This window comes from Nuphar pumila, chromosome 3 (genome assembly GCF_984573655.1).
Source record: "Nuphar pumila chromosome 3, dmNupPumi1.hap1.1, whole genome shotgun sequence".
Classification (NCBI taxonomy): Eukaryota; Viridiplantae; Streptophyta; class Magnoliopsida; order Nymphaeales; family Nymphaeaceae; genus Nuphar; species Nuphar pumila.
In genome coordinates this window covers 71120067-71135797 of record NC_143251.1, presented here as the reverse complement: position 1 = coordinate 71135797, position 15731 = coordinate 71120067, and positions in this window count along the sequence as shown.

Below are 15731 nucleotides of genomic sequence, written 5' to 3'. Positions count from 1 at the left end.
ATTCCTGAGTTCCTCTAATTCTGAGAGCTGCAGTGCTCTCTCTTTGCCAGCTTGGGTGAGGTCAAAATTCAATTTCTTGATAGCCTAGTACGCTCTATGCTCTAGCTCGACAGGAAGATGGCATGCTTTCCCGAATACAAAGCGATACGGGGACATGCCAATGGGAGTCTTAAATGCAGTTCTATATGCCCAAAGTGCATCATCTAAGCGTTGGGACCAATCCTTGCGGTCCGGGCGAACTGTCTTTTCTAATATTCGCTTAATCTCCCTATTGGACACTTCAACCTGTCCACTAGTCTGCGGATGATATGGAGTGGTGAATCCATGATTGACAGAATATCTTCTCAGCAGAGAAGCTATCTGTATATTCCTAAAATGCTTGCCACCATCGCTAATCATCGCACGTGGCACACCAAAACGACTGAAAATGTTGTGCTTAATGAACTTAAGCACTACTCTATGATCATTGGTTTTGGTTGCCACAGCCTCGAACCACTTGGACACATAATCAACCGCCACCAGAATGTATAAATTTCCGAATGAAGGCGGAAATGGTCCCATGAAATCAATGCCCCAAACATAAAAAATCTCGACTATCAAAATCGGAAGTAAGGGCATCATGTCCCTCTTGGACATGTTCCCAATCTCCTGACATCGAAGACATCGCCTACAAAACTCATGAGCATCCCTGTGGAGTGTGGGCCAATAAAATCCTGACTGCAAAACCTTTGCAGCCGTCTTCCTACTGCTAAAATGCCCTCCACAGGCTAATGAATGGGAAAAATTCAGAATGGACTGGTACTCCTCCTCTGGAACACATCTCCTAATGATCTGGTCTGCACAGTAACTGAACAACTCTGGTTCATCCCAATAATAGTGCCTCACCTGAGATAGGAATCTCTCACGCTCATTCTTGTTCCAATGCTCAGGTATCTGCCTCGAAACCAGATAGTTCACAATATCTGCAAACCAAGGTAACTGCGTGTAAACACCCCAAATTTTCACTCACCTCCCCGACATTTTCACCAAACATCATCATTCAGCCTTTGAAATCGCCGGAGGGCAAAATGGTCATTTTCTGAGTTCGAACCTTGTAAAAGTCCAAATTTCATCTGGAACTCTCAAAGTCTCCCTATTTTAGCTCAGATGTTCAAAATTTTATTCCTGACAGGAGACAGGCATCTCCAAGTCTTGGTTCAAGATTATATTGCATAAGACATGTCATTGTATAGCATTGCATGAGCATTTCATATCACTGCACTGCACAACATGTCATTTCGAGGTCCAGAACTCTTGATTTCAAAATTTTCAATCCAGATTAGAATTTTAACTATTTTCAAAATTGATTTCAAAACCCTGGGTCTTCAAAATTATCAATTCTTCCCATTTTACCCCCAGGGCTCTGAATTTCAAAATATTTCCTCAGGAAAACAATCTGGATAAATTTCATCTTAGATTTTGCCCTTTTGTCAAACAATTTCAAACATCTTCCTTTTACAAAATCGCCCTACAGGGGCCAACACTTTTCAAAATTTTTGTTTTACCAATTAGTCCAAATTTTTATGAAAATTCCAAAAAGAGGTTGTTGTCTTGTTTTTATTTCAATAAAGAAGCAATGTGGGACCCACACTGAGGTGGTGTCACATAGACTTTTCTTTTGAAAAACCTGAACTTTGGAAAACCCAAAAAAATAGGAACCTTGTCCCCTAGATTGGTGCCACTTGTCCTTTCTCTCTCCTCCCATTTACCTGCCATGTGTCAACATAGGGTTCACCTAGAAGTGCCACATGTCACCTTCTCTCTTCTGCCATCCTTTGACACGTGTCAGCGTGGGGCCACCTTAAGATGCTGCCACATGTCATTAGTCATCCTCTTCATTTTATGCCACGTGTCAATGTCTACCATCTTCACCCTGTGCCATGTGTCATTCCAAGGTCACCATGAGATGCCACGTGTCATGTGTTGTCCTGTTCAGAAAAAGTAGAACTTGTCTCCTCTGAGGTGGCACCATTTGAATTATGTCTCCTGCAAGTGACACATGTCACTCTCTCCTTTCCTCAGGAAAAGCAAGCGACACGTGTCAATCTCTGCTCCTTTCAGAAAAAGCAGAGGACACATGTCTCCCTCCTATTTTTCTCAGAAAAGTAGATGACACATGTCATCTCCAGCTTCCTTTAGAAAAAATAGAAGACACATGTCACTCCCTGCTTTTCTCAGAAAAAGCAAGTGACACATGTCACCCTCTGCTCTTCTCAGAAAAAGCAAGGGACACGTGTCTCTCTCTGCTTTCTTCAGAAAAAGCAAGTGACACATGTCACTTTCTGCCTCCTTCAGAGAAAGCTAGAATTCAAATGTTCAAACTCCAGTCTGAGGTGGCGCAAATCCTGAACTTCACCTTTTCTATTTTGTGTGAGATGGTGCCACGTGTCCCTTTTCCTCCCTCTTGCCACATGTCATTGTAGGAGCCACCCTGAGGTGGTGCCACATGGCAGTCTCTCCTTTCCTCTAGAAAAAGCAGAAATTTAAATTTCAAACTCTCTCTGAGGTGGCACCATCTGAATCCTCTGCCTTTCCTTCTGACACATGTCAATGAAGATGCTCTGAGATGGCGCCACATGTCAGTCTCTCCTTTCATCAGAAAAAGTAGAATTCAAACCCCTCTGAGGTGGCGTCTTCTGCTTCCTCTGCTCCTACCTTCTGACACATGGCAATGTGGATGCTCTGAGATGGCGCCACATGGAAGTCTCTCCTCCTTCCAGTATAAAGCAGAATTTGAATTTCAAATTCCAAGACAACACCCTCTGAGATGGCGCCACATGGAGGGCTCAGATTAAGCTTCTTTGAATTTCAAAATTTTCCAAAAATCTCTATAAATACAAGGCCCCATGCCCAGTCTAGGGGAGCTTCTTTTGGATTTAGCATTTTCACTCTGAGAGCCCTGTTTGAGAATTGAACTTCAGAATTCCATTTTCATTCTTTCTTGGTTTCCTCTGGATTCACGCCCCTCTGGAGCCCATTATCAAGGTAGCCACTCATTTTGGGAGTTCCAAAACTGCTGGAGAACATAAGGTAAGCCTCCATTCCTATTGATTTCACTATGATAATTCTTTTGGTTTGATTCGTGTTGTCGTTTGAAGAAAGAGCTCATCTGAGGGATGGATTGAGCTATTCTCATAAAACGACATATATAAAAATACATAATTATACTTCCTTGATGATTTTTAACATGCATGTAGTTAGCTAGATTTAATTTGCATTTTATTTCATTCATTTAGTACATTTCATGAATTAATTAGGATTAATTTAGCATTTATTTCAATTCTGCTTATTTTCAGTAGGTCTCTGTTTTTGTCAGTCAGTCCACACGTCATTTCATGCATTTATTTTTTATTAAAAATCCTAAAAAAATCAAGAAATGCGCCCTTAGGTGTCCTTAAAATGTTTCCAAAAATTCGGAGGCATTTGAATTTGTTTACTGCGGTAAACATTCAAAATGGCAAGTCGGGTTTTGTCACCCGGGATGCGTTTTGAAAATCATTTTCCGACTTTTAAAATCAAGGTATCCCTCATGGGAGATCCTATTTTCGATCCGAAAAATGTTATGAATTTGGGAGAATGTCTAGTTTTTAATATGATTTTTTCAGATTTTTCTGATTTTTTTTAATGTCTGACAAAAATCCGAGAGTTCGGGACACGTATCAGAGCCTAATTTGGGCCTCTAAGATCTTGGATCGAGTTAGGGCTATGGTTTCTCTTTGTGTGTCGCTCCAAATCCAAAACTATAAAAAGTGAAAATTGTGTCCGAGATGTCCTCTGTTTTCATCTAAAAACCTGTGATTTTTAGAATAGTGTTGATACCTGCTTCGGATTTTTTTTGTAAGTCCCCTGTTTTGCTACATTTGTCTGTTCGGTTAGTTTAGGCAGGAATAGTTATATTTTTCTCTGTGTTTCTATTAATCAAATGCCAAAGTTATAAACATGAAAGTTGTTCATGTAGGTGTCGTGCATAGCTCTGATTAATTTCATAAATTTCCATAGCTTTTTATATTTGTTTGGCATTTTACATCAGATTAGGGTGATTTTTACCTCTATCAGAACTAAATCCCTGTTATTGAACTCACCATGGCTCAAATCTCGAGGCTGTAAAAAACAAAAATGTTCCATTTCGGGTCTTTTAGCAGTCTGCAAAATATCAGAAGTTTTCATGGTGTAAATCTTGCATTATCATGTTAAGCATTGCATTTGGTTCGGATCCATAGGCAAAATCCACCATTTTAGGACTTTCTTTGAATTGTAGCATTTAAATCATATCATTTCGTGATTTTTAGCATTCTAGGCTGTTTATCAGAGTAAATAAATGCTTCATACCGAATTTGGTGCAATTTGGAATCCATTTGAGGTTCGGATTAACCACAATACCAAAACAGGGTCCCGCAGGACCCGAATCCAAGTGAAAAACAAGCGAAATTCATTATTTTGAGTAAATTGCAAAATGCCAAATTCTGATTTTACAGTCCTAATGTGTTTAGCAGCATGTCATACTGCATTTCATCATCATTGAATTCAATTTGAATTTCGAAATCCCAATTTTACTAAGTTTTCCTTCAAAAAACCCTGATTTTAAAGGTGTAACTTTAATTTTAGGGGTATTTTGGTCATTTTGACCCCAATTCCGAATTTCAAACTATTTTCCACTGAATTCCCTGCATTTACATCATTTCAAATATCAAGGAAGCATGATCATAGGGTTTATATCCAATTAAATCCAATAATTTCATAATATTATTGGAAAATTTTGGAAAAACCCACATATTTGAGCTAACCTTATTTCAAGTTTGGCAGGGACATTCAAAAGAAGGAGCTGAAGTCTGCAAATTTCTTTTATTTCCTTTATTTAGTGATGTAATAATGTAAATTTTGGAATAAGAGAGTTAATTTCCTGCTTAGACTAGGATGCATATCATATAGTTTGAATTTATGCAATATCCTGCTTATATGATTCATGCATTTTATTTCAAAAGCACTATGGATGTTCACGAATGGCACGTGCACCAACTCTTAGGGAGTTGATGAACTCGGTGGAATCCATATTTACGGCCCTAGTCGGAATATGGACGAGACCCAGATCCATCATCTTTCTACTAGTCACATTGAGCCTACACTCTTAGGCTATCTTGAAAATGCACATCATATTTCCAATGTTTTCAAAATCTTGTGCATTAAATCAATTAAACTCGGAACATATTCATGGCCACAGTCAGAATATGTGAAAGATTTACTTTGACTTAATACACATTTTTCCAACAAATTTCCCTAGAAAACCTTTCAAAGTGCATTCTTTCATTCATATCATTTGCATCATGAAATCATTGGTTTTCTTATGATTTTCTTAAGAAAATTTCATTCTCAAGAAATCGATTTCTCAAGAAACTCTAAGAATCTTTCAAAATCGGTTTTCCCAAGTCAATTTCCCCATAGTTTTCCCTGGAAAATGTTATTTTCTTAAGAGCTTCAAAAGAGTTTTCCAATCTTTTTCCAAGATCAAAATCGATTTCTAAGTATTTCAAGGGTAAAATTCCCAGGATTTCAATTTCCCAAGTTTTGAATTTCCTTCTCCAATGAGCTTTCCTATGAATTTCCATCATTTTCCTAAGAAAACTCTCAAAGTCCAAGTTTTCCTAAGAAGTGTTTTCCTTTTCAAAGGTTCACCTTTTTCTCAAGAATCACTTCTATTTTCCCAAGATTTTCAACTATTTCTGATTTTTCCACACCTTTATGAACTTTCTTGTGATTTCAAAACCCCTTTCATTTGAGTTTCCTGAGAAATCGATTTTCACCTTTTCCCAAGAAATGCTTTTCAACTCCAAAAGTTTTCCTATGAATTTTCAATCCTCTTTCCAAATAAAATTTTTAGAGCTGGAGTTTTCCTGACAAGCATTTCCCTTCAAATGTTCACACTTTTCCTAAGAATTACTCACATTTTCTCAGGACTTCCAATCATTCATGATTTTCCCAAGTCTTTATAAACTTTCTCAAGATTTCAAATCTTTTCATCTGAGTTTCCTGAGAAATTTACTCTTTTCCTGAGAAATCTTTTCAACTTCAAATATTTTCCAAGCATACATCATGTTTTCCCAAGTTGCATTTTCCAAATCTCATAGCACATGCCTAAATTCTCTGTGCATTTAGGATAGAACATGATTTTGATGATTTAACTAAGTCAAGCACAATTTTGGTCCTTGGTTCGATTACCCCTGTTAAAGGCGGCAGGAACGGTCGAACCTCGTACCGACAGGTCGAGCCCCATCCCATGGATTTTCCCGCAATTTTCAAAACGGAGGCGAGTATTTCAAAACAATTTCCAAAATCCGGTCAAGTTTGAAGCGCGAAAGCGTTTCCCTCTCTCTCTCCCGCAAGGAAGGGAAGACGGGAGAAAAATTTCGCGACGAGAACAGGTTTGGCGACCGTGATGGGACCTGTCCTCGTCTGGTCAAAGTAGTGCTTGACTTAGTTCAATCATCGAAATTATGTTCACAAAATGTCAGCTCTTTTACTTTCAATATCATGTGAGCCTAGGAGCCTAGATTCTGACCTAGCTGACATTGATTGCATATAGCTTAGGCATGGTTTGGTAGGACCATATTGAGGAGATATTTTCATGCTCACATAGACTTAGGTCTAAACACAACTCTCCTCAATTTAGGATCTGAATGCAAACAATGTATGCTTCTTCAAAAGATTTTCAAAATCTATCTCTCTAGGATTTAGAGCCCTCTATTTCTTGCATGTGATCATTTTTTCAAAACTCCATTACCTATCATTACCCGGTCTTCACGTTGCTGGGCTCTCTTCCAGAACCATAGTTCGGGACAGAGCCTCACAACTGGGCCAACTATTTGGGTTAACACCCCCCTACCACGTACCGCGGGCCACAGTCCGAAGTATATCGGTAGGCGCTCAAGGATGTTGGAAAACCTTACCTTAGAACCGGAGTTGAAACTCTATGCCACGTACCTCGGATTTCGATTCGGGTATATCGGCATAACTGGATTGGACAAAGATGATCTGAACTTAGAGTTAGGATTAAGGTCCTACAGCTGTTTTCAAAATGATGCATCTAGAGTCAGCTTCTTAGGGAGTGCTGAATGTGCATAAATGTTTATGCAGGATGTGAGTTTGTATGCTACTTTTATTTCTCTCATATTTTTCCAAAAATATCTTTCCAAATATCCATATTCTCATCTTTTCCTTTATTTTCTAAAACCCTGGATGGTTTTTCCCAAATATTCCATTTCTTTCAAAACTCCAGGTGATTTTCCATTCTACCTTTCTATTGGATCTCGAATTTCTAGCTGCATTTTTATCCTGCCTGCAAATTTTTCAAAATCATATGTTTTCTCTCATTGGATTTTCGATCCTGTTGTTTACTTGCAAAATTCTTCACCACATTTTCCTCGTGCATACCTTGATTATTTTGGCGGAAACTGTTTACCCACTTGCCTTCTCCTTATTCTAAATCTGTTTGCGGATTGTTTTTCCAAAAGATATCTCTTTCCTTCAAAAATGGTGTTTTACTCGTGGTTGACGACCTCGCCTAGGTAACAAGGCACATTTTCTGTTGTTTATTTCTCTTACAAAGAATAACAACACAATTTTCGTGATTTCAGCGGCGACTCCATCCCTAGTAATGGGATAATCTTCCAATGGTCTACCATATTTTCTTCAATATTTCCTTCCAAAATCCAAAAAAAAATTCCTCAAAATTTGATCCTATCTTTGCCCTGCAGAGTCCTGCAGAGAAAGAGAAAGAGAGAGAATACAAGAGAGCCTTCGCAACATTTGATGGTTCAAACAAGGTCAGGGAAGAAGACCGCACCAATTCAGCGTATCAGTTACTCATCAACATCAGAAGGAGAGATGAATTCGCCAAGGTCAGACAAAGACCAAGAGCAGCCAGAAGATGACAGTATCGACCCTCAGATGTACGCAATGTTTCAGAAAATGATGAAGAGGATGATGAGTGAGCAGGCTGGCACCAGCTCAGACAAAAATCCATTCAGTCAGAAAATTAGGGATCGTGTGGCCAAGAGGTCAACCAAGTCCTCTGAGGAGAATGTTCAAGATACTTCAGACGAAGATGATATCGATGAAGAATATGAGGTGCCTCCAGCATTTCAGAAACGTGGCCAAAGGAGGAGTCAAAAATCAAAAGGTCAAGTTGCAGAAAAGTTTTTGCAAGCACAATTCAGGGAAATGGTCAGAGTGGTCAAGGATCTGCAAGCCCGCGACAAGGGCAAGAAAGTCTTCACCAGCGAGGACTTCTACGACGGTTTAGAAGGGGATGATGATCTGGAGAATCTTCCCCGAAAATTCATCAAGTTCGATGGTTTTGGCGACCCAAAAGCCCATCTCGCCATGTTCTTCGCTGAATGCTCTAGGTTCAAAAGAGACAACAGAGCATTGTTCTTATGCTTTCCCCGCAGCCTGGAAGGAGTCGCGGCCAAATGGTACGCGGAACATGTCAATCCTATAGAACTGAAAGAGTTCGACAAAGTCGTGAATTTGTTCATTGAACGATTCTTGTTCAATACTGAAGCGCTCCCAACATTGAGCCATCTCTGCAATCTAAGGCAGAATGAAAATGAAAAGGCAAGGGACTTCATTCGCAGATGGAGAGAGACCTGCAACAAAATGAGGGATCCTATATCAGAAAGACATGCTTTATCATTTATCCTCAATAATTTTTTGCAACCTCTGAGAGGATTAATTTCTACCTCACCATCCAAATCTTTCGTTGAACTCATTGAACGAGCAGAATGGCTCGAGTTGAGTGTGGAGAATGGAGTCTATGAAGGTTTCACATTTTCCAAGAATAACTCTCAAGGTGAACAAAAGAAGAAGGCTCACTTCACTTTTGCGGCTAAATCTTTCAATAATAGCAAAGGCAACAAGAATGATCATAGTTTGGAGAAAATCAAAAAGCAAAAAGGAAAGGACATCAACAGTGATAAACCTCTCTAATCCAGCCCTCAGCATCAAAAGAAAGATCAGGAAAAATCAAAGCGCAAAGACTGGAGAACTAATCGAGAATTCACCCCTCTGGATCAGACACTCGAGAGTATCCTCGAGTATATGCTTGAGAAAGACCTTGTCCGGCTGCCTAAAGCCAATGATCCTCCAGCAATTATGGGCAGATTCAAAGAACAATTTTGCAAGTTTCATCGAGCAGTAGGGCATGATACAGAAAACTGCTTCGTCCGTAAGAACATTGTTCAAGACTGCATTGACAAGAAGCTCCTCGTTGAAGATGAAAAGGAAGACTAGTCATCCTGACAAAGATTTTTTCTACAATCATTCAAGAAGATGACAATGCCAACAATTTCCCATTTCCCATCTTGCTTTTTCAAAAGAATAATGTAATCCCATTCTCTTTCCTTGATTTTAAAGCATCAATAAAGTCATCAAATTTTTTTCAATAGCTTGGTGTCGTCTTATTTACTTCCTCTTCCTTTTCATAATGTCTCTTATGAGGAATGATCTTGAGGACATCTATCAGTCAAGAAACTTGTCGCCTTATTCATCAATTGTCCTTCTTCTATTCAAAACTTTCTCCCTAGTTACACTGGGGCATTTTTTTGAAAAATTTATCTTTACCTCAAAACATCCTGTATGCAGGCAGGATAAACCATTCTCTCATTTTGCATATATATGCACTCATTTGCATTCATTTGCACTTCATTTGCATTTCATGTGCATGTGCATTGCATTTGCATTGACTATGCACTCAATTCCATTCCCCTTCAGGTTAAGGGATAAACCTGAATCATTTTCCATAATTCTTCAATTTCGACCTCCGGGTCACCCAATTCCCAATTTTAAAATCACCAAAATTCTCAATTTTGATCGCCAGGTCATCCAATTTTCATTCCCCGTTCAGGATAAGGGGATAATCCTGAAACCATTCATAGAAGTGATTCAACTCTCTATAATGGTCTTTGTTCTTCATTGAACTGATAGTGTTCCAAACGAACTGATAGTCGTTCTTCATTGAACTGATAGTGTTCCTAACGAACTGATAGTCGTTCTTCACTGAACTGATAGTGTTCCAAGCGAACTGATAGTCGTTCCAAACGAACTGATAGTTGTTCTTCATTGAACTGATAGTGTTCCAAGTGAACTGATATTGTTCCAAGTGAACTGATAGTCGTTCTTCATTGAACTGCTATTGTTCCAAGTGAACTGATAGTCGTTCTTCATTGAACTGATATTGTTCCAAGTGAACTGATAGTCGTTCTTCATCGAACTGATAGTGTTCCAAGTGAACTGATAGTCGTTCTTCATCGAACTGATAGTATTCCAAGCAAACTGATAGTCGTTCTTCATTGAATTGATAGTGTTCCAAGCGAACTGATAGTCGTTCTTAATTGAACTGATATTATTCCCACCGATGGTTGTTCTTAATTGAACTAATATTGTTCCCAGAAAACCGATGGGCGTTCTTAATTGAACTGATATTGTTTCCAGCAAACCGATGGTCGTTCTTAATTAAACTGATATTGTTCCCAGTGAACTGATAGTCACCTCCTTTGGGGAAAAGAGAGGATGATTTTCATCACGGATGTGTTAAGCCGGACTTCAAATACTCACTTTCACCAAGGATTTCAAGAAAATTTTGTCAATGTGTCAATCAATTACCTGTTGATTTCAAAATTTTATTGCATAAATCTTTACCTCAGTTTACCTTCAGCATTACTTTCAAAAGAGTGAAGCTTTTGCGAAAAGAGATTCAATCTTCAAATTCTTTCTATTTGACCAACCAAAAGGATGAAGGATAAATCCTCGATATGGCCAGAAAAGAAGATTCAATGTTATTGAAAAGCCGTAGATGATCGATATTGATCGCAGTCAATGGCGCATCTTTAAGGTTTATTCTTGTAAAGACAAGGCAGTGGAAATATCCTGAGCGCTAGAAAAGAGAGCGTTTACCCAAGCCCCGTTTCCTCAAAATCACCTAAGCTGCAATTAAATATCCGCAAAAGGGAGCTCTCACCTGTCGTCAAGATGAAGGCGAATTAGGCGAGTAGACCCCTGGGGCCAAAGAAGATTCGAAACATCTCCAAGATGACGGAGTTTGTGACGGGTCCTTCCAGGGAAAGTCCAAAGCACTGTCAAGATGAAGGCAGATGCGATGAACCTCTCGACAATCCCTAAAAGATATTTAATTTCAGCTATCATCCAAAGATTTCTAACCCATGAGCCAATATCGTCCAAGAAGGATCGAAACATCTCCAAGTTGAAGGAGCTTGTGACGTACCCTTCCCAAAAGAGAGCAAGAGAGGAAAAAGAGAGAGAGAAAAGTCAGAACATCTCCGAAATAAAGGAGAATGTAGCAAAAACCCAGAGGGCCAAAAGAGTGCAGAAAGATTATCATGAGAGAAGCCCTCAGGATATTAAACTGCCAAGTTATCAAGAATCCTCTTTAAATTTGTAAAATTCTATTATCAATATTCTTTCATTAATTGCTTTCATAATATCAAATTCTCTTTTCTGCTCATATCAAGGAAATTGATAACTTCCTTGAAGAAGGTCAATTGCAAGCAATTTGGATTTCAAGTCTCGATTCTACGAAGTGAACCTTGTTTGGAGGTAATGCTTTAGGTAGAAAAGAAGGAATATCTTTGCAACAATGTGCAACATTTTCAAAAAATTTGAATCAACAGCAGAATTTCCAACATTTTGACAATATTTTCCAGCTATCCTGACATGAAGTGAGAACTTGATGCCCGTCTTTGATACATCCTGACACCAATTTTAAATCCCTCTTAAGGACTTGATTCCTTCCCTTCTTTGAGAGCATGAACTCTCAGATTGCACACTTCCCTGTGTCCCCACTGTCCCACCATGGACAGTCCCATTTCGGTTCGAGGTCGAACCACCAATCATTTCCCGCAAAAGGCAATTTCAAAAGCTAATTTTAGTCTCAACAATGAGACGCCCAAGATCAATCCCTTTTCAAGCTTTAGGGACCCCATTTTCCTTCCTTTTGCAAACAACCCTGTCGGATTTACTGTGCAAAATCCAAAGGTTCCATCATGGTCTCTTCCTTCGAGGATTCCATTCATTTTCCGCCCGATCAGGATAAGGGTACAAACCTGAGCCTCATTCAAAGAGGTATTCCATTTTCTGCCCGATCAGGATAAGGGTACAAACCTGAGCCTCAATCAAAGAGGTATTTCATTTTCCGCCCGATCAGGATAACGGTATAAACCTGAGCCTCAATCAAAGAGGTATTTCATCTTCCACCCAATCAGGTTAAGGGTACAAACTTGAGTCTCATTTCGAGTAGATATTCTATTCCCCAATCAGGTCAAGGGTCAAAACCTGAGCTTCGTTCCATGCGAGGTATTTCTGTCCCATCCAGGTTAAGGGCAAAAACCTGAACTTCGCTCTCATAGAGCAAATCTTTCCTCTTTATTCTTCGCTTCATATCTACCATCTTCCTCGGGCTAATTTCTTCACACCCAGTCAGATCCTTCTAACTGGGGCATTTTTTTTATGTATAGCCCAAATTTGGTGTGTTTTTCTTTGCCACTAAGCTCGGCCATGAGTCGGCTTAGCAGCAAAGAGGGGCATCTGTAAACACCCCAAATTTTCACTCACCTCCCCGACATTTTCACCAAACATCATCATTCAGCCTTTGAAATCGCCGGAGGGCAAAATGGTCATTTTCTGAGTTCGAACCTTGTAAAAGTCCAAATTTCATCTGGAACTCTCAAAGTCTCCCTATTTTAGCTCAGATGTTCAAAATTTTATTCCTGACAGGAGACAGGCATCTCCAAGTCTTGGTTCAAGATTATATTGCATAAGACATGTCATTGTATAGCATTGCATGAGCATTTCATATCACTGCACTGCACAGCATGTCATTTCGAGGTCCAGAACTCTTGATTTCAAAATTTTCAATCCAGATTAGAATTTTAACTATTTTCAAAATTGATTTCAAAACCCTGGGTCTTCAAAATTATCAATTCTTCCCATTTTACCCCCAGGGCTCTGAATTTCAAAATATTTCCTCAGGAAAACAATCTGGATAAATTTCATCTTAGATTTTGCCCTTTTGTCAAACAATTTCAAACATCTTCCTTTTACAAAATCGCCCTACAGGGGCCAACTCTTTTCAAATTTTTTGTTTTACCAATTAGTCCAAATTTTTATGAAAATTCCAAAAAGAGGTTGTTGTCTTGTTCTTATTTCAATAAAGAAGCAATGTGGGACCCACACTGAGGTGGTGTCACATAGACTTTTCTTTTGAAAAACCTGAACTTTGGAAAACCCAAAAAAAATAGGAACCTTGTCCCCTAGATTGGTGCCACTTGTCCTTTCTCTCTCCTCCCATTTACCTGCCATGTGTCAGCATAGGGTTCACCTAGAAGTGCCACATGTCACCTTCTCTCTTCTGCCATCCTTTGACACGTGTCAGCGTGGGGCCACCTTAAGATGCTGCCACATGTCATTAGTCATCCTCTTCATTTTATGCCACGTGTCAATGTCTACCATCTTCACCCTGTGCCATGTGTCATTCCAAGGTCACCATGAGATGCCACGTGTCATGTGTTGTCCTGTTCAGAAAAAGTAGAACTTGTCTCCTCTGAGGTGGCACCATTTGAATTATGTCTCCTGCAAGTGACACATGTCACTCTCTCCTTTCCTCAGGAAAAGCAAGCGACACGTGTCAATCTCTGCTCCTTTCAGAAAAAGCAGAGGACACATGTCTCCCTCCTATTTTTCTCAGAAAAGTAGATGACACATGTCATCTCCAGCTTCCTTTAGAAAAAATAGAAGACACATGTCACTCCGTGCTTTTCTCAGAAAAAGCAAGTGACACATGTCACCCTCTGCTCTTCTCAGAAAAAGCAAGGGACACGTGTCTCTCTCTGCTTTCTTCAGAAAAAGCAAGTGACACATGTCACTTTCTGCCTCCTTCAGAGAAAGCTAGAATTCAAATGTTCAAACTCCAGTCTGAGGTGGCGCAAATCCTGAACTTCACCTTTTCTATTTTGTGTGAGATGGTGCCACGTGTCCCTTTTCCTCCCTCTTGCCACATGTCATTGTAGGAGCCACCCTGAGGTGGTGCCACATGGCAGTCTCTCCTTTCCTCTAGAAAAAGCAGAAATTTAAATTTCAAACTCTCTCTGAGGTGGCACCATCTGAATCCTCTGCCTTTCCTTCTGACACATGTCAATGAAGATGCTCTGAGATGGCGCCACATGTCAGTCTCTCCTTTCATCAGAAAAAGTAGAATTCAAACCCCTCTGAGGTGGCGTCTTCTGCTTCCTCTGCTCCTACCTTCTGACACATGGCAATGTGGATGCTCTGAGATGGTGCCACATGGAAGTCTCTCCTCCTTCCAGTATAAAGCAGAATTTGAATTTCAAATTCCAAGACAACACCCTCTGAGATGGCGCCACATGGAGGGCTCAGATTAAGCTTCTTTGAATTTCAAAATTTTCCGAAAATCTCTATAAATACAAGGCCCCATGCCCAGCCTAGGGGAGCTTCTTTTGGATTTAGCATTTTCACTCTGAGAGCCCTGTTTGAGAATTGAACTTCAGAATTCCATTTTCATTCTTTCTTGGTTTCCTCTGGATTCACGCCCCTCTGGAGCTCATTATCAAGGTAGCCACTCATTTTGGGAGTTCCAAAACTGCTGGAGAACACAAGGTAAGCCTTCATTCCTATTGATTTCACTATGATAATTCTTTTGGTTTGATTCGTGTTGTCGTTTGAAGAAAGAGCTCATCTGAGGGATGGATTGAGCTATTCTCATAAAACGACATATATAAAAATACATAATTATACTTCCTTGATGATTTTTAACATGCATGTAGTTAGCTAGATTTAATTTGCATTTTATTTCATTCATTTAGTACATTTCATGAATTAATTAGGATTAATTTAGCATTTATTTCAATTCTGCTTATTTTCAGTAGGTCTCTGTTTTTGTCAGTCAGTCCACACGTCATTTCATGCATTTATTTTTTATTAAAAATCCCAAAAAAATCAAGAAATGCGCCCTTAGGTGTCCTTAAAATGTTTCCAAAAAATCGAAGGCATTTGAATTTGTTTACTGCAGTAAACATTCAAAATGGCAAGTCGGGTTTGGTCACCCGGGATGCGTTTTGAAAATCATTTTCCGACTTTAATAATCAAGGTATCCCTCATGGGAGATCCTATTTTCGATCCGAAAAATGTTATGAATTTGGGAGAATGTCTAGTTTTTAATATGCTTTTTTCCGATTTTTCTGATTTTTTTTAATGTCTGAAAAAAATCCGAGAGTTCGGGACACGTATCAGAGCCTAATTTGGGCCTCTGAGATCTTGGATCGACTTAGGGCTATGGTTTCTCTTTGTGTGTCGCTCCAAATCCAAAACTATAAAATATGAAAATTGTGTCCGAGATGTCCTCTGTTTTCATCTAAAAGCCTGTGATTTTTAGAATAGTGTTGATACCTGCTTCGGATTTTTTTTGTCAGTCCTCTGTTTTGCTACATTTGTCTGTTCGGTTAGTTTAGGCAGGAATAGTTATATTTTTCTCTGTGTTTCTGTTAATCAAATGCCGAAGTCATAAACATGAAAGTTGTTCATGTAGGTGTCGTGCATAGCTCTTATTAATTTCATAAATTTCCATGGCTGTTTTATATTTGTTTGGCATTTTACATCAGATTAGGGTG